At 41.3% G+C, this 18234-nt stretch overlaps 1 protein-coding gene and 54 non-coding genes across 55 annotated transcripts in view; all 55 read left to right on the top strand.

Annotated features, from left to right (window-relative positions):
• Nucleotides 1-18234, top strand: part of mfsd4aa (major facilitator superfamily domain containing 4Aa) — a 189215-nt gene that overhangs the window by 106300 nt on the left and 64681 nt on the right. The window lies entirely within an intron of this gene.
• trnaf-gaa (transfer RNA phenylalanine (anticodon GAA)) lies at nucleotides 8-80 on the top strand. Its single transcript has one exon. It is a non-coding gene; the product is annotated as a tRNA-Phe (tRNA).
• On the top strand, nucleotides 346-418 carry trnaf-gaa (transfer RNA phenylalanine (anticodon GAA)). The gene has a single exon. It is a non-coding gene; the product is annotated as a tRNA-Phe (tRNA).
• On the top strand, nucleotides 683-755 carry trnaf-gaa (transfer RNA phenylalanine (anticodon GAA)). Its single transcript has one exon. It is a non-coding gene; the product is annotated as a tRNA-Phe (tRNA).
• Nucleotides 1008-1080, top strand: trnaf-gaa (transfer RNA phenylalanine (anticodon GAA)). Its single transcript has one exon. It is a non-coding gene; the product is annotated as a tRNA-Phe (tRNA).
• trnaf-gaa (transfer RNA phenylalanine (anticodon GAA)) lies at nucleotides 1355-1427 on the top strand. The gene has a single exon. It is a non-coding gene; the product is annotated as a tRNA-Phe (tRNA).
• Nucleotides 1692-1764, top strand: trnaf-gaa (transfer RNA phenylalanine (anticodon GAA)). Its single transcript has one exon. It is a non-coding gene; the product is annotated as a tRNA-Phe (tRNA).
• On the top strand, nucleotides 2026-2098 carry trnaf-gaa (transfer RNA phenylalanine (anticodon GAA)). Its single transcript has one exon. It is a non-coding gene; the product is annotated as a tRNA-Phe (tRNA).
• trnaf-gaa (transfer RNA phenylalanine (anticodon GAA)) lies at nucleotides 2373-2445 on the top strand. The gene has a single exon. It is a non-coding gene; the product is annotated as a tRNA-Phe (tRNA).
• Nucleotides 2720-2792, top strand: trnaf-gaa (transfer RNA phenylalanine (anticodon GAA)). Its single transcript has one exon. It is a non-coding gene; the product is annotated as a tRNA-Phe (tRNA).
• trnaf-gaa (transfer RNA phenylalanine (anticodon GAA)) lies at nucleotides 3054-3126 on the top strand. The gene has a single exon. It is a non-coding gene; the product is annotated as a tRNA-Phe (tRNA).
• trnaf-gaa (transfer RNA phenylalanine (anticodon GAA)) lies at nucleotides 3391-3463 on the top strand. Its single transcript has one exon. It is a non-coding gene; the product is annotated as a tRNA-Phe (tRNA).
• trnaf-gaa (transfer RNA phenylalanine (anticodon GAA)) lies at nucleotides 3729-3801 on the top strand. The gene has a single exon. It is a non-coding gene; the product is annotated as a tRNA-Phe (tRNA).
• trnaf-gaa (transfer RNA phenylalanine (anticodon GAA)) lies at nucleotides 4077-4149 on the top strand. The gene has a single exon. It is a non-coding gene; the product is annotated as a tRNA-Phe (tRNA).
• On the top strand, nucleotides 4411-4483 carry trnaf-gaa (transfer RNA phenylalanine (anticodon GAA)). The gene has a single exon. It is a non-coding gene; the product is annotated as a tRNA-Phe (tRNA).
• On the top strand, nucleotides 4758-4830 carry trnaf-gaa (transfer RNA phenylalanine (anticodon GAA)). Its single transcript has one exon. It is a non-coding gene; the product is annotated as a tRNA-Phe (tRNA).
• Nucleotides 5095-5167, top strand: trnaf-gaa (transfer RNA phenylalanine (anticodon GAA)). The gene has a single exon. It is a non-coding gene; the product is annotated as a tRNA-Phe (tRNA).
• trnaf-gaa (transfer RNA phenylalanine (anticodon GAA)) lies at nucleotides 5429-5501 on the top strand. Its single transcript has one exon. It is a non-coding gene; the product is annotated as a tRNA-Phe (tRNA).
• trnaf-gaa (transfer RNA phenylalanine (anticodon GAA)) lies at nucleotides 5776-5848 on the top strand. Its single transcript has one exon. It is a non-coding gene; the product is annotated as a tRNA-Phe (tRNA).
• trnaf-gaa (transfer RNA phenylalanine (anticodon GAA)) lies at nucleotides 6123-6195 on the top strand. The gene has a single exon. It is a non-coding gene; the product is annotated as a tRNA-Phe (tRNA).
• Nucleotides 6457-6529, top strand: trnaf-gaa (transfer RNA phenylalanine (anticodon GAA)). Its single transcript has one exon. It is a non-coding gene; the product is annotated as a tRNA-Phe (tRNA).
• trnaf-gaa (transfer RNA phenylalanine (anticodon GAA)) lies at nucleotides 6804-6876 on the top strand. Its single transcript has one exon. It is a non-coding gene; the product is annotated as a tRNA-Phe (tRNA).
• Nucleotides 7141-7213, top strand: trnaf-gaa (transfer RNA phenylalanine (anticodon GAA)). Its single transcript has one exon. It is a non-coding gene; the product is annotated as a tRNA-Phe (tRNA).
• trnaf-gaa (transfer RNA phenylalanine (anticodon GAA)) lies at nucleotides 7475-7547 on the top strand. Its single transcript has one exon. It is a non-coding gene; the product is annotated as a tRNA-Phe (tRNA).
• On the top strand, nucleotides 7822-7894 carry trnaf-gaa (transfer RNA phenylalanine (anticodon GAA)). Its single transcript has one exon. It is a non-coding gene; the product is annotated as a tRNA-Phe (tRNA).
• trnaf-gaa (transfer RNA phenylalanine (anticodon GAA)) lies at nucleotides 8169-8241 on the top strand. Its single transcript has one exon. It is a non-coding gene; the product is annotated as a tRNA-Phe (tRNA).
• On the top strand, nucleotides 8503-8575 carry trnaf-gaa (transfer RNA phenylalanine (anticodon GAA)). The gene has a single exon. It is a non-coding gene; the product is annotated as a tRNA-Phe (tRNA).
• Nucleotides 8840-8912, top strand: trnaf-gaa (transfer RNA phenylalanine (anticodon GAA)). The gene has a single exon. It is a non-coding gene; the product is annotated as a tRNA-Phe (tRNA).
• Nucleotides 9178-9250, top strand: trnaf-gaa (transfer RNA phenylalanine (anticodon GAA)). Its single transcript has one exon. It is a non-coding gene; the product is annotated as a tRNA-Phe (tRNA).
• On the top strand, nucleotides 9516-9588 carry trnaf-gaa (transfer RNA phenylalanine (anticodon GAA)). The gene has a single exon. It is a non-coding gene; the product is annotated as a tRNA-Phe (tRNA).
• Nucleotides 9864-9936, top strand: trnaf-gaa (transfer RNA phenylalanine (anticodon GAA)). Its single transcript has one exon. It is a non-coding gene; the product is annotated as a tRNA-Phe (tRNA).
• Nucleotides 10201-10273, top strand: trnaf-gaa (transfer RNA phenylalanine (anticodon GAA)). The gene has a single exon. It is a non-coding gene; the product is annotated as a tRNA-Phe (tRNA).
• On the top strand, nucleotides 10539-10611 carry trnaf-gaa (transfer RNA phenylalanine (anticodon GAA)). The gene has a single exon. It is a non-coding gene; the product is annotated as a tRNA-Phe (tRNA).
• trnaf-gaa (transfer RNA phenylalanine (anticodon GAA)) lies at nucleotides 10886-10958 on the top strand. Its single transcript has one exon. It is a non-coding gene; the product is annotated as a tRNA-Phe (tRNA).
• trnaf-gaa (transfer RNA phenylalanine (anticodon GAA)) lies at nucleotides 11223-11295 on the top strand. Its single transcript has one exon. It is a non-coding gene; the product is annotated as a tRNA-Phe (tRNA).
• Nucleotides 11557-11629, top strand: trnaf-gaa (transfer RNA phenylalanine (anticodon GAA)). The gene has a single exon. It is a non-coding gene; the product is annotated as a tRNA-Phe (tRNA).
• On the top strand, nucleotides 11904-11976 carry trnaf-gaa (transfer RNA phenylalanine (anticodon GAA)). Its single transcript has one exon. It is a non-coding gene; the product is annotated as a tRNA-Phe (tRNA).
• On the top strand, nucleotides 12241-12313 carry trnaf-gaa (transfer RNA phenylalanine (anticodon GAA)). Its single transcript has one exon. It is a non-coding gene; the product is annotated as a tRNA-Phe (tRNA).
• trnaf-gaa (transfer RNA phenylalanine (anticodon GAA)) lies at nucleotides 12579-12651 on the top strand. The gene has a single exon. It is a non-coding gene; the product is annotated as a tRNA-Phe (tRNA).
• Nucleotides 12927-12999, top strand: trnaf-gaa (transfer RNA phenylalanine (anticodon GAA)). Its single transcript has one exon. It is a non-coding gene; the product is annotated as a tRNA-Phe (tRNA).
• On the top strand, nucleotides 13261-13333 carry trnaf-gaa (transfer RNA phenylalanine (anticodon GAA)). Its single transcript has one exon. It is a non-coding gene; the product is annotated as a tRNA-Phe (tRNA).
• Nucleotides 13608-13680, top strand: trnaf-gaa (transfer RNA phenylalanine (anticodon GAA)). Its single transcript has one exon. It is a non-coding gene; the product is annotated as a tRNA-Phe (tRNA).
• trnaf-gaa (transfer RNA phenylalanine (anticodon GAA)) lies at nucleotides 13955-14027 on the top strand. Its single transcript has one exon. It is a non-coding gene; the product is annotated as a tRNA-Phe (tRNA).
• On the top strand, nucleotides 14289-14361 carry trnaf-gaa (transfer RNA phenylalanine (anticodon GAA)). The gene has a single exon. It is a non-coding gene; the product is annotated as a tRNA-Phe (tRNA).
• trnaf-gaa (transfer RNA phenylalanine (anticodon GAA)) lies at nucleotides 14626-14698 on the top strand. The gene has a single exon. It is a non-coding gene; the product is annotated as a tRNA-Phe (tRNA).
• trnaf-gaa (transfer RNA phenylalanine (anticodon GAA)) lies at nucleotides 14964-15036 on the top strand. The gene has a single exon. It is a non-coding gene; the product is annotated as a tRNA-Phe (tRNA).
• trnaf-gaa (transfer RNA phenylalanine (anticodon GAA)) lies at nucleotides 15311-15383 on the top strand. Its single transcript has one exon. It is a non-coding gene; the product is annotated as a tRNA-Phe (tRNA).
• trnaf-gaa (transfer RNA phenylalanine (anticodon GAA)) lies at nucleotides 15648-15720 on the top strand. The gene has a single exon. It is a non-coding gene; the product is annotated as a tRNA-Phe (tRNA).
• trnaf-gaa (transfer RNA phenylalanine (anticodon GAA)) lies at nucleotides 15986-16058 on the top strand. The gene has a single exon. It is a non-coding gene; the product is annotated as a tRNA-Phe (tRNA).
• Nucleotides 16335-16407, top strand: trnaf-gaa (transfer RNA phenylalanine (anticodon GAA)). Its single transcript has one exon. It is a non-coding gene; the product is annotated as a tRNA-Phe (tRNA).
• trnaf-gaa (transfer RNA phenylalanine (anticodon GAA)) lies at nucleotides 16669-16741 on the top strand. Its single transcript has one exon. It is a non-coding gene; the product is annotated as a tRNA-Phe (tRNA).
• On the top strand, nucleotides 17016-17088 carry trnaf-gaa (transfer RNA phenylalanine (anticodon GAA)). The gene has a single exon. It is a non-coding gene; the product is annotated as a tRNA-Phe (tRNA).
• trnaf-gaa (transfer RNA phenylalanine (anticodon GAA)) lies at nucleotides 17363-17435 on the top strand. Its single transcript has one exon. It is a non-coding gene; the product is annotated as a tRNA-Phe (tRNA).
• On the top strand, nucleotides 17697-17769 carry trnaf-gaa (transfer RNA phenylalanine (anticodon GAA)). Its single transcript has one exon. It is a non-coding gene; the product is annotated as a tRNA-Phe (tRNA).
• Nucleotides 18034-18106, top strand: trnaf-gaa (transfer RNA phenylalanine (anticodon GAA)). Its single transcript has one exon. It is a non-coding gene; the product is annotated as a tRNA-Phe (tRNA).

Raw genomic sequence — 18234 nt, 5'->3', positions numbered from 1 at the left:
CATATGTGCCGAAATAGCTCAGTTGGGAGAGCGTCAGACTGAAGATCTGAAGGTCCCTGGTTCAATCCCGGGTCTCGGCAATTGTGACCTCTGTCCAAACAACATTTAGCGTTGCCGACTCAGAGATATTTGGCTTTTTTAGTCGCTTCTACTATTTGCACATTGATGTATAAGGCTAGACAGTGACTTTGTCTGTTGAAAGCCTTGTCTTCTTGAGTAGAACATGGCTAGTACAATGCTAAGAGATGTCGCAGAAGGCTCTCTATTGTTTATGGAAAGCTTCTTTTGAAACTAGCTACATTCTTTTTTCAAGGCTTTTATATAGTCTGTGCTTCTCCCATATGTGCCGAAATAGCTCAGTTGGGAGAGCGTCAGACTGAAGATCTGAAGGTCCCTGGTTCAATCCCGGGTTTCGGCAATTGTGACATCTGTCCAAACAACATTTAGAGTTGCCGACTCACAGATCTTTGGCTTTTCAGTCGCTTCTACTATTTGCACATTAATGTATAAGGCTAGACAGTGACTTTGTCTGTTGAAAGCCTTGTCTTCTTGAGTAGAACATGGCTAGTACAATGCTAAGAGATGTCGCAGAAGGCTCTCTATTGTTTATGGAAAGCTTCTTTTGAAACTAGCTACATTCTTTTTTCAAGGCTTTTATATAGTCTGTGCTTCTCCCATATGTGCCGAAATAGCTCAGTTGGGAGAGCGTCAGACTGAAGATCTGAAGGTCCCTGGTTCAATCCCGGATTTCGGCAATTGTGTTATCTGTCCAAACATCATTTAGCGTTGCCGACTCAGAGATATTTGGCATTTTTAGTCGCTTCTACTATTTGCACATTGATGTGTAAGGCTGGACAGTGAAAGCCTTGTCTTGTTGAGTAGAACATGGCTAGTACTATGCTAAGAGATCTAGCAAAAGGCTCTCAATTGTTAATGGAAAGCTTCTTTTGAAATTAGCTACATTCTTTTCCCCATGCTTTTATATAGTCTGTGCTTCTCCCATATGTGCCAAAATAGCTCAGTTGGGAGAGCGTCAGACTGAAGATCTGAAGGTCCCTGGTTCAATCCCGGGTTTCGGCAATTGTGACATCTGTCCAAACAACATTTAGAGTTGCCGACTCACAGATCTTTGGCTTTTCAGTCGCTTCTACTATTTGCACATTGATGTATAAGGCTAGACAGTGACTTTGTCTGTTGAAAGCCTTGTCTTGTTGAGTAGAACATGGCTAGTACAATGCCAAGAGAAGTCGCAAAAGCCTCTCTATTCGCTTATGGAAAGCTTCTTTTAAAACTAACTACATTGTTTTTTCCATGCTTTTATATAGTCTGTGCTTCTCCCATTGTATTTTTTTGTGCCGAAATAGCTCAGTTGGGAGAGCGTCAGACTGAAGATCTGAAGGTCCCTGGTTCAATCCCGGGTTTCGGCAATTGTGACATCCGTCCAAACAACATTTAGAGTTGCCGACTCACAGATCTTTGGCTTTTCAGTCGCTTCTACTATTTGCACATTAATGTATAAGGCTAGACAGTGACTTTGTCTGTTGAAAGCCTTGTCTTCTTGAGTAGAACATGGCTAGTACAATGCTAAGAGATGTCGCAGAAGGCTCTCTATTGTTTATGGAAAGCTTCTTTTGAAACTAGCTACATTCTTTTTTCAAGGCTTTTATATAGTCTGTGCTTCTCCCATATGTGCCGAAATAGCTCAGTTGGGAGAGCGTCAGACTGAAGATCTGAAGGTCCCTGGTTCAATCCCGGGTTTCGGCAATTGTGACCTCTGTCCAAACAACATTTAGCGTTGCCGACTCAGAGATATTTGGCTTTTTTAGTCGCTTCTACTATTTGCACATTGATGTGTAAGGCTGGACAGTGAAAGCCTTGTCTTGTTGAGTAGAACATGGCTAGTACTATGCTAAGAGATCTAGCAAAAGGCTCTCAATTGTTAATGGAAAGCTTCTTTTGAAATTAGCTACATTCTTTTCCCCATGCTTTTATATAGTCTGTGCTTCTCCCATTGTTTTTTTTTGTGCCGAAATAGCTCAGTTGGGAGAGCGTCAGACTGAAGATCTGAAAGTCCCTGGTTCAATCCCGGGTTTCGGCAATTGTGACATCTGTCCAAACAACATTTAGAGTTGCCGACTCACAGATCTTTGGCTTTTCAGTCGCTTCTACTATTTGCACATTAATGTATAAGGCTAGACAGTGACTTTGTCTGTTGAAAGCCATTTCTTGTTGAGTAGAACATGGCTAGTACAATGCCAAGAGACGTCGCAAAAGCCTCTCTATTCGTTTATGGAAAGCTTCTTTTAAAACTAACTACATTGTTTTTTCCATGCTTTTATATAGTCTGTGCTTCTCCCATTGTTTTTTTTTGTGCCGAAATAGCTCAGTTGGGAGAGCGTCAGACTGAAGATCTGAAGGTCCCTGGTTCAATCCCGGGTTTCGGCAATTGTGACATCTGTCCAAACAACATTTAGAGTTGCCGACTCACAGATCTTTGGCTTTTCAGTCGCTTCTACTATTTGCACATTGATGTATAAGGCTAGACAGTGACTTTGTCTGTTGAAAGCCTTGTCTTGTTGAGTAGAACATGGCTAGTACAATGCCAAGAGAAGTCGCAAAAGCCTCTCTATTCGCTTATGGAAAGCTTCTTTTAAAACTAACTACATTGTTTTTTCCATGCTTTTATATAGTCTGTGCTTCTCCCATTGTTTTTTTTTGTGCCGAAATAGCTCAGTTGGGAGAGCGTCAGACTGAAGATCTGAAGGTCCCTGGTTCAATCCCGGGTTTCGGCAATTGTGTTATCTGTCCAAACATCATTTAGCGTTGCCGACTCAGAGATATTTGGCATTTTTAGTCGCTTCTACTATTTGCACATTGATGTGTAAGGCTGGACAGTGAAAGCCTTGTCTTGTTGAGTAGAACATGGCTAGTACTATGCTAAGAGATCTAGCAAAAGGCTCTCAATTGTTAATGGAAAGCTTCTTTTGAAATTAGCTACATTCTTTTCCCCATGCTTTTATATAGTCTGTGCTTCTCCCATTGTTTTTTTTTGTGCCGAAATAGCTCAGTTGGGAGAGCGTCAGACTGAAGATCTGAAGGTCCCTGGTTCAATCCCGGGTTTCGGCAATTGTGACATCTGTCCAAACAACATTTAGAGTTGCCGACTCACAGATCTTTGGCTTTTCAGTCGCTTCTACTATTTGCACATTAATGTATAAGGCTAGACAGTAACTTTGTCTGTTGAAAGCCTTGTCTTCTTGAGTAGAACATGGCTAGTACAATGCTAAGAGATGTCGCAGAAGGCTCTCTATTGTTTATGGAAAGCTTCTTTTGAAACTAGCTACATTCTTTTTTCAAGGCTTTTATATAGTCTGTGCTTCTCCCATATGTGCCGAAATAGCTCAGTTGGGAGAGCGTCAGACTGAAGATCTGAAGGTCCCTGGTTCAATCCCGGGTTTCGGCAATTGTGACATCTGTCCAAACAACATTTAGCGTTGCCGACTCAGAGATATTTGGCTTTTTTAGTCGCTTCTAGTATTTGCACATTGATGTATAAGGCTAGACAGTGACTTTGTCTGTTGAAAGCCTTGTCTTCTTGAGTAGAACATGGCTAGTACAATGCTAAGAGATGTCGCAGAAGGCTCTCTATTGTTTATGGAAAGCTTCTTTTGAAACTAGCTACATTCTTTTTTCAAGGCTTTTATATAGTCTGTGCTTCTCCCATATGTGCCGAAATAGCTCAGTTGGGAGAGCGTCAGACTGAAGATCTGAAGGTCCCTGGTTCAATCCCGGGTTTCGGCAATTGTGACATCTGTCCAAACAACATTTAGCGTTGCCGACTCAGAGATATTTGGCTTTTTTAGTCGCTTCTACTATTTGCACATTGATGTATAAGGCTAGACAGTGACTTTGTCTGTTGAAAGCCTTGTCTTGTTGAGTAGAACATGGCTAGTACAATGCCAAGAGAAGTCGCAAAAGCCTCTCTATTCGTTTATGGAAAGCTTCTTTTAAAACTAACTACATTGTTTTTTCCATGCTTTTATATAGTCTGTGCTTCTCCCATTGTATTTTTTTGTGCCGAAATAGCTCAGTTGGGAGAGCGTCAGACTGAAGATCTGAAGGTCCCTGGTTCAATCCCGGATTTCGGCAATTGTGTTATCTGTCCAAACATCATTTAGCGTTGCCGACTCAGAGATATTTGGCATTTTTAGTCGCTTCTACTATTTGCACATTGATGTGTAAGGCTGGACAGTGAAAGCCTTGTCTTGTTGAGTAGAACATGGCTAGTACTATGCTAAGAGATCTAGCAAAAGGCTCTCAATTGTTAATGGAAAGCTTCTTTTGAAATTAGCTACATTCTTTTCCCCATGCTTTTATATAGTCTGTGCTTCTCCCATTGTTTTTTTTTGTGCCGAAATAGCTCAGTTGGGAGAGCGTCAGACTGAAGATCTGAAGGTCCCTGGTTCAATCCCGGGTTTCGGCAATTGTGACATCTGTCCAAACAACATTTAGAGTTGCCGACTCACAGATCTTTGGCTTTTCAGTCGCTTCTACTATTTGCACATTGATGTATAAGGCTAGACAGTGACTTTGTCTGTTGAAAGCCTTGTCTTGTTGAGTAGAACATGGCTAGTACAATGCCAAGAGAAGTCGCAAAAGCCTCTCTATTCGCTTATGGAAAGCTTCTTTTAAAACTAACTACATTGTTTTTTCCATGCTTTTATATAGTCTGTGCTTCTCCCATTGTATTTTTTTGTGCCGAAATAGCTCAGTTGGGAGAGCGTCAGACTGAAGATCTGAAGGTCCCTGGTTCAATCCCGGGTTTCGGCAATTGTGACATCCGTCCAAACAACATTTAGAGTTGCCGACTCACAGATCTTTGGCTTTTCAGTCGCTTCTACTATTTGCACATTAATGTATAAGGCTAGACAGTGACTTTGTCTGTTGAAAGCCTTGTCTTCTTGAGTAGAACATGGCTAGTACAATGCTAAGAGATGTCGCAGAAGGCTCTCTATTGTTTATGGAAAGCTTCTTTTGAAACTAGCTACATTCTTTTTTCAAGGCTTTTATATAGTCTGTGCTTCTCCCATATGTGCCGAAATAGCTCAGTTGGGAGAGCGTCAGACTGAAGATCTGAAGGTCCCTGGTTCAATCCCGGGTTTCGGCAATTGTGACCTCTGTCCAAACAACATTTAGCGTTGCCGACTCAGAGATATTTGGCTTTTTTAGTCGCTTCTACTATTTGCACATTGATGTGTAAGGCTGGACAGTGAAAGCCTTGTCTTGTTGAGTAGAACATGGCTAGTACTATGCTAAGAGATCTAGCAAAAGGCTCTCAATTGTTAATGGAAAGCTTCTTTTGAAATTAGCTACATTCTTTTCCCCATGCTTTTATATAGTCTGTGCTTCTCCCATTGTTTTTTTTTGTGCCGAAATAGCTCAGTTGGGAGAGCGTCAGACTGAAGATCTGAAAGTCCCTGGTTCAATCCCGGGTTTCGGCAATTGTGACATCTGTCCAAACAACATTTAGAGTTGCCGACTCACAGATCTTTGGCTTTTCAGTCGCTTCTACTATTTGCACATTAATGTATAAGGCTAGACAGTGACTTTGTCTGTTGAAAGCCATTTCTTGTTGAGTAGAACATGGCTAGTACAATGCCAAGAGACGTCGCAAAAGCCTCTCTATTCGTTTATGGAAAGCTTCTTTTAAAACTAACTACATTGTTTTTTCCATGCTTTTATATAGTCTGTGCTTCTCCCATTGTTTTTTTTTGTGCCGAAATAGCTCAGTTGGGAGAGCGTCAGACTGAAGATCTGAAGGTCCCTGGTTCAATCCCGGGTTTCGGCAATTGTGACATCTGTCCAAACAACATTTAGAGTTGCCGACTCACAGATCTTTGGCTTTTCAGTCGCTTCTACTATTTGCACATTGATGTATAAGGCTAGACAGTGACTTTGTCTGTTGAAAGCCTTGTCTTGTTGAGTAGAACATGGCTAGTACAATGCCAAGAGAAGTCGCAAAAGCCTCTCTATTCGCTTATGGAAAGCTTCTTTTAAAACTAACTACATTGTTTTTTCCATGCTTTTATATAGTCTGTGCTTCTCCCATTGTTTTTTTTTGTGCCGAAATAGCTCAGTTGGGAGAGCGTCAGACTGAAGATCTGAAGGTCCCTGGTTCAATCCCGGGTTTCGGCAATTGTGTTATCTGTCCAAACATCATTTAGCGTTGCCGACTCAGAGATATTTGGCATTTTTAGTCGCTTCTACTATTTGCACATTGATGTGTAAGGCTGGACAGTGAAAGCCTTGTCTTGTTGAGTAGAACATGGCTAGTACTATGCTAAGAGATCTAGCAAAAGGCTCTCAATTGTTAATGGAAAGCTTCTTTTGAAATTAGCTACATTCTTTTCCCCATGCTTTTATATAGTCTGTGCTTCTCCCATTGTTTTTTTTTGTGCCGAAATAGCTCAGTTGGGAGAGCGTCAGACTGAAGATCTGAAGGTCCCTGGTTCAATCCCGGGTTTCGGCAATTGTGACATCTGTCCAAACAACATTTAGAGTTGCCGACTCACAGATCTTTGGCTTTTCAGTCGCTTCTACTATTTGCACATTGATGTATAAGGCTAGACAGTGACTTTGTCTGTTGAAAGCTTTGTCTTGTTGAGTAGAACATGGCTAGTACAATGCCAAGAGAAGTCGCAAAAGCCTCTCTATTCGCTTATGGAAAGCTTCTTTTAAAACTAACTACATTGTTTTTTCCATGCTTTTATATAGTCTGTGCTTCTCCCATTGTATTTTTTTGTGCCGAAATAGCTCAGTTGGGAGAGCGTCAGACTGAAGATCTGAAGGTCCCTGGTTCAATCCCGGGTTTCGGCAATTGTGACATCCGTCCAAACAACATTTAGAGTTGCCGACTCACAGATCTTTGGCTTTTCAGTCGCTTCTACTATTTGCACATTAATGTATAAGGCTAGACAGTGACTTTGTCTGTTGAAAGCCTTGTCTTCTTGAGTAGAACATGGCTAGTACAATGCTAAGAGATGTCGCAGAAGGCTCTCTATTGTTTATGGAAAGCTTCTTTTGAAACTAGCTACATTCTTTTTTCAAGGCTTTTATATAGTCTGTGCTTCTCCCATATGTGCCGAAATAGCTCAGTTGGGAGAGCGTCAGACTGAAGATCTGAAGGTCCCTGGTTCAATCCCGGGTTTCAGCAATTGTGACCTCTGTCCAAACAACATTTAGCGTTGCCGACTCAGAGATATTTGGCTTTTTTAGTCGCTTCTACTATTTGCACATTGATGTGTAAGGCTGGACAGTAAAAGCCTTGTCTTGTTGAGTAGAACATGGCTAGTACTATGCTAAGAGATCTAGCAAAAGGCTCTCAATTGTTAATGGAAAGCTTCTTTTGAAATTAGCTACATTCTTTTCCCCATGCTTTTATATAGTCTGTGCTTCTCCCATTGTTTTTTTTTGTGCCGAAATAGCTCAGTTGGGAGAGCGTCAGACTGAAGATCTGAAAGTCCCTGGTTCAATCCCGGGTTTCGGCAATTGTGACATCGGTCCAAACAACATTTAGAGTTGCCGACTCACAGATCTTTGGCTTTTCAGTCGCTTCTACTATTTGCACATTAATGTATAAGGCTAGACAGTGACTTTGTCTGTTGAAAGCCATTTCTTGTTGAGTAGAACATGGCTAGTACAATGCCAAGAGACGTCGCAAAAGCCTCTCTATTCGTTTATGGAAAGCTTCTTTTAAAACTAACTACATTGTTTTTTCCATGCTTTTATATAGTCTGTGCTTCTCCCATTGTTTTTTTTTGTGCCGAAATAGCTCAGTTGGGAGAGCGTCAGACTGAAGATCTGAAGGTCCCTGGTTCAATCCCGGGTTTCGGCAATTGTGACATCTGTCCAAACAACATTTAGAGTTGCCGACTCACAGATCTTTGGCTTTTCAGTCGCTTCTACTATTTGCACATTGATGTATAAGGCTAGACAGTGACTTTGTCTGTTGAAAGCCTTGTCTTGTTGAGTAGAACATGGCTAGTACAATGCCAAGAGAAGTCGCAAAAGCCTCTCTATTCGCTTATGGAAAGCTTCTTTTAAAACTAACTACATTGTTTTTTCCATGCTTTTATATAGTCTGTGCTTCTCCCATTGTTTTTTTTTGTGCCGAAATAGCTCAGTTGGGAGAGCGTCAGACTGAAGATCTGAAGGTCCCTGGTTCAATCCCGGGTTTCGGCAATTGTGTTATCTGTCCAAACATCATTTAGCGTTGCCGACTCAGAGATATTTGGCATTTTTAGTCGCTTCTACTATTTGCACATTGATGTGTAAGGCTGGACAGTGAAAGCCTTGTCTTGTTGAGTAGAACATGGCTAGTACTATGCTAAGAGATCTAGCAAAAGGCTCTCAATTGTTAATGGAAAGCTTCTTTTGAAATTAGCTACATTCTTTTCCCCATGCTTTTATATAGTCTGTGCTTCTCCCATTGTTTTTTTTTGTGCCGAAATAGCTCAGTTGGGAGAGCGTCAGACTGAAGATCTGAAGGTCCCTGGTTCAATCCCGGGTTTCGGCAATTGTGACATCTGTCCAAACAACATTTAGAGTTGCCGACTCACAGATCTTTGGCTTTTCAGTCGCTTCTACTATTTGCACATTAATGTATAAGGCTAGACAGTAACTTTGTCTGTTGAAAGCCTTGTCTTCTTGAGTAGAACATGGCTAGTACAATGCTAAGAGATGTCGCAGAAGGCTCTCTATTGTTTATGGAAAGCTTCTTTTGAAACTAGCTACATTCTTTTTTCAAGGCTTTTATATAGTCTGTGCTTCTCCCATATGTGCCGAAATAGCTCAGTTGGGAGAGCGTCAGACTGAAGATCTGAAGGTCCCTGGTTCAATCCCGGGTTTCGGCAATTGTGACATCTGTCCAAACAACATTTAGCGTTGCCGACTCAGAGATATTTGGCTTTTTTAGTCGCTTCTAGTATTTGCACATTGATGTATAAGGCTAGACAGTGACTTTGTCTGTTGAAAGCCTTGTCTTCTTGAGTAGAACATGGCTAGTACAATGCTAAGAGATGTCGCAGAAGGCTCTCTATTGTTTATGGAAAGCTTCTTTTGAAACTAGCTACATTCTTTTTTCAAGGCTTTTATATAGTCTGTGCTTCTCCCATATGTGCCGAAATAGCTCAGTTGGGAGAGCGTCAGACTGAAGATCTGAAGGTCCCTGGTTCAATCCCGGGTTTCGGCAATTGTGACATCTGTCCAAACAACATTTAGCGTTGCCGACTCAGAGATATTTGGCTTTTTTAGTCGCTTCTACTATTTGCACATTGATGTATAAGGCTAGACAGTGACTTTGTCTGTTGAAAGCCTTGTCTTGTTGAGTAGAACATGGCTAGTACAATGCTAAGAGATGTCGCAGAAGGCTCTCTATTGTTTATGGAAAGCTTCTTTTGAAACTAGCTACATTCTTTTTTCAAGGCTTTTATATAGTCTGTGCTTCTCCCATATGTGCCGAAATAGCTCAGTTGGGAGAGCGTCAGACTGAAGATCTGAAGGTCCCTGGTTCAATCCCGGGTTTCGGCAATTGTGACATCTGTCCAAACAACATTTAGCGTTGCCGACTCAGAGATATTTGGCTTTTTTAGTCGCTTCTACTATTTGCACATTGATGTATAAGGCTAGACAGTGACTTTGTCTGTTGAAAGCCTTGTCTTGTTGAGTAGAACATGGCTAGTACAATGCCAAGAGAAGTCGCAAAAGCCTCTCTATTCGTTTATGGAAAGCTTCTTTTAAAACTAACTACATTGTTTTTTCCATGCTTTTATATAGTCTGTGCTTCTCCCATTGTATTTTTTTGTGCCGAAATAGCTCAGTTGGGAGAGCGTCAGACGGAAGATCTGAAGGTCCCTGGTTCAATCCCGGGTTTCGGCAATTGTGACATCCGTCCAAACAACATTTAGAGTTGCCGACTCACAGATCTTTGGCTTTTCAGTCGCTTCTACTATTTGCACATTAATGTATAAGGCTAGACAGTGACTTTGTCTGTTGAAAGCCTTGTCTTCTTGAGTAGAACATGGCTAGTACAATGCTAAGAGATGTCGCAGAAGGCTCTCTATTGTTTATGGAAAGCTTCTTTTGAAACTAGCTACATTCTTTTTTCAAGGCTTTTATATAGTCTGTGCTTCTCCCATATGTGCCGAAATAGCTCAGTTGGGAGAGCGTCAGACTGAAGATCTGAAGGTCCCTGGTTCAATCCCGGGTTTCGGCAATTGTGACCTCTGTCCAAACAACATTTAGCGTTGCCGACTCAGAGATATTTGGCTTTTTTAGTCGCTTCTACTATTTGCACATTGATGTATAAGGCTAGACAGTGACTTTGTCTGTTGAAAGCCTTGTCTTCTTGAGTAGAACATGGCTAGTACAATGCTAAGAGATGTCGCAGAAGGCTCTCTATTGTTTATGGAAAGCTTCTTTTGAAACTAGCTACATTCTTTTTTCAAGGCTTTTATATAGTCTGTGCTTCTCCCATATGTGCCGAAATAGCTCAGTTGGGAGAGCGTCAGACTGAAGATCTGAAGGTCCCTGGTTCAATCCCGGGTTTCGGCAATTGTGACATCTGTCCAAACAACATTTAGAGTTGCCGACTCACAGATCTTTGGCTTTTCAGTCGCTTCTACTATTTGCACATTAATGTATAAGGCTAGACAGTGACTTTGTCTGTTGAAAGCCTTGTCTTGTTGAGTAGAACATGGCTAGTACAATGCCAAGAGAAGTCGCAAAAGCCTCTCTATTCGTTTATGGAAAGCTTCTTTTAAAACTAACTACATTGTTTTTTGCATGCTTTTATATAGTCTGTGCTTCTCCCATTGTTTTTTTTTGTGCCGAAATAGCTCAGTTGGGAGAGCGTCAGACTGAAGATCTGAAGGTCCCTGGTTCAATCCCGGGTTTCGGCAATTGTGACATCTGTCCAAACAACATTTAGAGTTGCCGACTCACAGATCTTTGGCTTTTCAGTCGCTTCTACTATTTGCACATTAATGTATAAGGCTAGACAGTGACTTTGTCTGTTGAAAGCCTTGTCTTCTTGAGTAGAACATGGCTAGTACAATGCTAAGAGATGTCGCAGAAGGCTCTCTATTGTTTATGGAAAGCTTCTTTTGAAACTAGCTACATTCTTTTTTCAAGGCTTTTATATAGTCTGTGCTTCTCCCATATGTGCCGAAATAGCTCAGTTGGGAGAGCGTCAGACTGAAGATCTGAAGGTCCCTGGTTCAATCCCGGGTTTCGGCAATTGTGTTATCTGTCCAAACATCATTTAGCGTTGCCGACTCAGAGATATTTGGCATTTTTAGTCGCTTCTACTATTTGCACATTGATGTGTAAGGCTGGACAGTGAAAGCCTTGTCTTGTTGAGTAGAACATGGCTAGTACTATGCTAAGAGATCTAGCAAAAGGCTCTCAATTGTTAATGGAAAGCTTCTTTTGAAATTAGCTACATTCTTTTCCCCATGCTTTTATATAGTCTGTGCTTCTCCCATTGTTTTTTTTTGTGCCGAAATAGCTCAGTTGGGAGAGCGTCAGACTGAAGATCTGAAAGTCCCTGGTTCAATCCCGGGTTTCGGCAATTGTGACATCTGTCCAAACAACATTTAGAGTTGCCGACTCACAGATCTTTGGCTTTTCAGTCGCTTCTACTATTTGCACATTAATGTATAAGGCTAGACAGTGACTTTGTCTGTTGAAAGCCATTTCTTGTTGAGTAGAACATGGCTAGTACAATGCCAAGAGACGTCGCAAAAGCCTCTCTATTCGTTTATGGAAAGCTTCTTTTAAAACTAACTACATTGTTTTTTCCATGCTTTTATATAGTCTGTGCTTCTCCCATTGTTTTTTTTTGTGCCGAAATAGCTCAGTTGGGAGAGCGTCAGACTGAAGATCTGAAGGTCCCTGGTTCAATCCCGGGTTTCGGCAATTGTGACATCTGTCCAAACAACATTTAGAGTTGCCGACTCACAGATCTTTGGCTTTTCAGTCGCTTCTACTATTTGCACATTAATGTATAAGGCTAGACAGTGACTTTGTCTGTTGAAAGCCTTGTCTTCTTGAGTAGAACATGGCTAGTACAATGCTAAGAGATGTCGCAGAAGGCTCTCTATTGTTTATGGAAAGCTTCTTTTGAAACTAGCTACATTCTTTTTTCAAGGCTTTTATATAGTCTGTGCTTCTCCCATATGTGCCGAAATAGCTCAGTTGGGAGAGCGTCAGACTGAAGATCTGAAGGTCCCTGGTTCAATCCCGGGTTTCGGCAATTGTGACATCTGTCCAAACAACATTTAGCGTTGCCGACTCAGAGATATTTGGCTTTTTTAGTCGCTTCTAGTATTTGCACATTGATGTATAAGGCTAGACAGTGACTTTGTCTGTTGAAAGCCTTGTCTTCTTGAGTAGAACATGGCTAGTACAATGCTAAGAGATGTCGCAGAAGGCTCTCTATTGTTTATGGAAAGCTTCTTTTGAAACTAGCTACATTCTTTTTTCAAGGCTTTTATATAGTCTGTGCTTCTCCCATATGTGCCGAAATAGCTCAGTTGGGAGAGCGTCAGACTGAAGATCTGAAGGTCCCTGGTTCAATCCCGGGTTTCGGCAATTGTGACATCTGTCCAAACAACATTTAGCGTTGCCGACTCAGAGATATTTGGCTTTTTTAGTCGCTTCTTCTATTTGCACATTGATGTATAAGGCTAGACAGTGACTTTGTCTGTTGAAAGTCTTGTCTTGTTGAGTAGAACCAGCTTAGTACAATGCCAAGAGAAGTCGCAAAAGCCTCTCTATTCGTTTATGGAAAGCTTCTTTAAAAACTAACTACATTGTTTTTTCCATGCTTTTATATAGTCTGTGCTTCTCCCATTGTTTTTTTTTGTGCCGAAATAGCTCAGTTGGGAGAGCGTCAGACTGAAGATCTGAAGGTCCCTGGTTCAATCCCGGGTTTCGGCAATTGTGTTATCTGTCCAAACATCATTTAGCGTTGCCGACTCAGAGATATTTGGCATTTTTAGTCGCTTCTACTATTTGCACATTGATGTGTAAGGCTGGACAGTGAAAGCCTTGTCTTGTTGAGTAGAACATGGCTAGTACTATGCTAAGAGATCTAGCAAAAGGCTCTCAATTGTTAATGGAAAGCTTCTTTTGAAATTAGCTACATTCTTTTCCCCATGCTTTTATATAGTCTGTGCTTCTCCCATTGTTTTTTTTTGTGCCGAAATAGCTCAGTTGGGAGAGCGTCAGACTGAAGATCTGAAAGTCCCTGGTTCAATCCCGGGTTTCGGCAATTGTGACATCTGTCCAAACAACATTTAGAGTTGCCGACTCACAGATCTTTGGCTTTTCAGTCGCTTCTACTATTTGCACATTAATGTATAAGGCTAGACAGTGACTTTGTCTGTTGAAAGCCATTTCTTGTTGAGTAGAACATGGCTAGTACAATGCCAAGAGACGTCGCAAAAGCCTCTCTATTCGTTTATGGAAAGCTTCTTTTAAAACTAACTACATTGTTTTTTCCATGCTTTTATATAGTCTGTGCTTCTCCCATTGTTTTTTTTTGTGCCCAAATAGCTCAGTTGGGAGAGCGTCAGACTGAAGATCTGAAGGTCCCTGGTTCAATCCCGGGTTTCGGCAATTGTGACATCTGTCCAAACAACATTTAGAGTTGCCGACTCACAGATCTTTGGCTTTTCAGTCGCTTCTACTATTTGCACATTGATGTATAAGGCTAGACAGTGACTTTGTCTGTTGAAAGCCTTGTCTTGTTGAGTAGAACATGGCTAGTACAATGCCAAGAGAAGTCGCAAAAGCCTCTCTATTCGCTTATGGAAAGCTTCTTTTAAAACTAACTACATTGTTTTTTCCATGCTTTTATATAGTCTGTGCTTCTCCCATTGTTTTTTTTTGTGCCGAAATAGCTCAGTTGGGAGAGCGTCAGACTGAAGATCTGAAGGTCCCTGGTTCAATCCCGGGTTTCGGCAATTGTGTTATCTGTCCAAACATCATTTAGCGTTGCCGACTCAGAGATATTTGGCATTTTTAGTCGCTTCTACTATTTGCACATTGATGTGTAAGGCTGGACAGTGAAAGCCTTGTCTTGTTGAGTAGAACATGGCTAGTACTATGCTAAGAGATCTAGCAAAAGGCTCTCAATTGTTAATGGAAAGCTTCTTTTGAAATTAGCTACATTCTTTTCCCCATGCTTTTATATAGTCTGTGCTTCTCCCATTGTTTTTTTTTGTGCCGAAATAGCTCAGTTGGGAGAGCGTCAGACTGAAGATCTGAAGGTCCCTGGTTCAATCCCGGGTTTCGGCAATTGTGACATCTGTCCAAACAACATTTAGAGTTGCCGACTCACAGATCTTTGGCTTTTCAGTCGCTTCTACTATTTGCACATTAATGTATAAGGCTAGACAGTAACTTTGTCTGTTGAAAGCCTTGTCTTCTTGAGTAGAACATGGCTAGTACAATGCTAAGAGATGTCGCAGAAGGCTCTCTATTGTTTATGGAAAGCTTCTTTTGAAACTAGCTACATTCTTTTTTCAAGGCTTTTATATAGTCTGTGCTTCTCCCATATGTGCCGAAATAGCTCAGTTGGGAGAGCGTCAGACTGAAGATCTGAAGGTCCCTGGTTCAATCCCGGGTTTCGGCAATTGTGACATCTGTCCAAACAACATTTAGCGTTGCCGACTCAGAGATATTTGGCTTTTTTAGTCGCTTCTAGTATTTGCACATTGATGTATAAGGCTAGACAGTGACTTTGTCTGTTGAAAGCCTTGTCTTCTTGAGTAGAACATGGCTAGTACAATGCTAAGAGATGTCGCAGAAGGCTCTCTATTGTTTATGGAAAGCTTCTTTTGAAACTAGCTACATTCTTTTTTCAAGGCTTTTATATAGTCTGTGCTTCTCCCATATGTGCCGAAATAGCTCAGTTGGGAGAGCGTCAGACTGAAGATGTGAAGGTCCCTGGTTCAATCCCGGGTTTCGGCAATTGTGACATCTGTCCAAACAACATTTAGAGTTGCCGACTCACAGATCTTTGGCTTTTCAGTCGCTTCTACTATTTGCACATTAATGTATAAGGCTAGACAGTGACTTTGTCTGTTGAAAGCCTTGTCTTGTTGAGTAGAACATGGCTAGTACAATGCCAAGAGAAGTCGCAAAAGCCTCTCTATTCGTTTATGGAAAGCTTCTTTTAAAACTAACTACATTGTTTTTTGCATGCTTTTATATAGTCTGTGCTTCTCCCATTGTTTTTTTTTGTGCCGAAATAGCTCAGTTGGGAGAGCGTCAGACTGAAGATCTGAAGGTCCCTGGTTCAATCCCGGGTTTCGGCAATTGTGACATCTGTCCAAACAACATTTAGAGTTGCCGACTCACAGATCTTTGGCTTTTCAGTCGCTTCTACTATTTGCACATTAATGTATAAGGCTAGACAGTGACTTTGTCTGTTGAAAGCCTTGTCTTCTTGAGTAGAACATGGCTAGTACAATGCTAAGAGATGTCGCAGAAGGCTCTCTATTGTTTATGGAAAGCTTCTTTTGAAACTAGCTACATTCTTTTTTCAAGGCTTTTATATAGTCTGTGCTTCTCCCATATGTGCCGAAATAGCTCAGTTGGGAGAGCGTCAGACTGAAGATCTGAAGGTCCCTGGTTCAATCCCGGGTTTCGGCAATTGTGACATCTGTCCAAACAACATTTAGCGTTGCCGACTCAGAGATATTTGGCTTTTTTAGTCGCTTCTAGTATTTGCACATTGATGTATAAGGCTAGACAGTGACTTTGTCTGTTGAAAGCCTTGTCTTCTTGAGTAGAACATGGCTAGTACAATGCTAAGAGATGTCGCAGAAGGCTCTCTATTGTTTATGGAAAGCTTCTTTTGAAACTAGCTACATTCTTTTTTCAAGGCTTTTATATAGTCTGTGCTTCTCCCATATGTGCCGAAATAGCTCAGTTGGGAGAGCGTCAGACTGAAGATCTGAAGGTCCCTGGTTCAATCCCGGGTTTCGGCAATTGTGACATCTGTCCAAACAACATTTAGCGTTGCCGACTCAGAGATATTTGGCTTTTTTAGTCGCTTCTTCTATTTGCACATTGATGTATAAGGCTAGACAGTGACTTTGTCTGTTGAAAGTCTTGTCTTGTTGAGTAGAACCAGCTTAGTACAATGCCAAGAGAAGTCGCAAAAGCCTCTCTATTCGTTTATGGAAAGCTTCTTTAAAAACTAACTACATTGTTTTTTCCATGCTTTTATATAGTCTGTGCTTCTCCCATTGTTTTTTTTTTGTGCCGAAATAGCTCAGTTGGGAGAGCGTCAGACTGAAGATCTGAAGGTCCCTGGTTCAATCCCGGGTTTCGGCAATTGTGTTATCTGTCCAAACATCATTTAGCGTTGCCGACTCAGAGATATTTGGCATTTTTAGTCGCTTCTACTATTTGCACATTGATGTGTAAGGCTGGACAGTGAAAGCCTTGTCTTGTTGAGTAGAACATGGCTAGTACTATGCTAAGAGATCTAGCAAAAGGCTCTCAATTGTTAATGGAAAGCTTCTTTTGAAATTAGCTACATTCTTTTCCCCATGCTTTTATATAGTCTGTGCTTCTCCCATTGTTTTTTTTTGTGCCGAAATAGCTCAGTTGGGAGAGCGTCAGACTGAAGATCTGAAAGTCCCTGGTTCAATCCCGGGTTTCGGCAATTGTGACATCTGTCCAAACAACATTTAGAGTTGCCGACTCACAGATCTTTGGCTTTTCAGTCGCTTCTACTATTTGCACATTAATGTATAAGGCTAGACAGTGACTTTGTCTGTTGAAAGCCATTTCTTGTTGAGTAGAACATGGCTAGTACAATGCCAAGAGACGTCGCAAAAGCCTCTCTATTCGTTTATGGAAAGCTTCTTTTAAAACTAACTACATTGTTTTTTCCATGCTTTTATATAGTCTGTGCTTCTCCCATTGTTTTTTTTTGTGCCCAAATAGCTCAGTTGGGAGAGCGTCAGACTGAAGATCTGAAGGTCCCTGGTTCAATCCCGGGTTTCGGCAATTGTGACATCTGTCCAAACAACATTTAGAGTTGCCGACTCACAGATCTTTGGCTTTTCAGTCGCTTCTACTATTTGCACATTGATGTATAAGGCTAGACAGTGACTTTGTCTGTTGAAAGCCTTGTCTTGTTGAGTAGAACATGGCTAGTACAATGCCAAGAGAAGTCGCAAAAGCCTCTCTATTCGCTTATGGAAAGCTTCTTTTAAAACTAACTACATTGTTTTTTCCATGCTTTTATATAGTCTGTGCTTCTCCCATTGTTTTTTTTTGTGCCGAAATAGCTCAGTTGGGAGAGCGTCAGACTGAAGATCTGAAGGTCCCTGGTTCAATCCCGGGTTTCGGCAATTGTGTTATCTGTCCAAACATCATTTAGCGTTGCCGACTCAGAGATATTTGGCATTTTTAGTCGCTTCTACTATTTGCACATTGATGTGTAAGGCTGGACAGTGAAAGCCTTGTCTTGTTGAGTAGAACATGGCTAGTACTATGCTAAGAGATCTAGCAAAAGGCTCTCAATTGTTAATGGAAAGCTTCTTTTGAAATTAGCTACATTCTTTTCCCCATGCTTTTATATAGTCTGTGCTTCTCCCATTGTTTTTTTTTGTGCCGAAATAGCTCAGTTGGGAGAGCGTCAGACTGAAGATCTGAAGGTCCCTGGTTCAATCCCGGGTTTCGGCATTTGTGACATCTGTCCAAACAACATTTAGAGTTGCCGACTCACAGATCTTTGGCTTTTCAGTCGCTTCTACTATTTGCACATTAATGTATAAGGCTAGACAGTAACTTTGTCTGTTGAAAGCCTTGTCTTCTTGAGTAGAACATGGCTAGTACAATGCTAAGAGATGTCGCAGAAGGCTCTCTATTGTTTATGGAAAGCTTCTTTTGAAACTAGCTACATTCTTTTTTCAAGGCTTTTATATAGTCTGTGCTTCTCCCATATGTGCCGAAATAGCTCAGTTGGGAGAGCGTCAGACTGAAGATCTGAAGGTCCCTGGTTCAATCCCGGGTTTCGGCAATTGTGACATCTGTCCAAACAACATTTAGCGTTGCCGACTCAGAGATATTTGGCTTTTTTAGTCGCTTCTAGTATTTGCACATTGATGTATAAGGCTAGACAGTGACTTTGTCTGTTGAAAGCCTTGT

The sequence above is a fragment of the Pungitius pungitius genome, chromosome 8 (genome assembly GCF_949316345.1).
Source record: "Pungitius pungitius chromosome 8, fPunPun2.1, whole genome shotgun sequence".
Lineage (NCBI taxonomy): Eukaryota > Metazoa > Chordata > Actinopteri > Perciformes > Gasterosteidae > Pungitius > Pungitius pungitius.
This window is presented reverse-complemented; position numbering and strand designations above follow the sequence as displayed.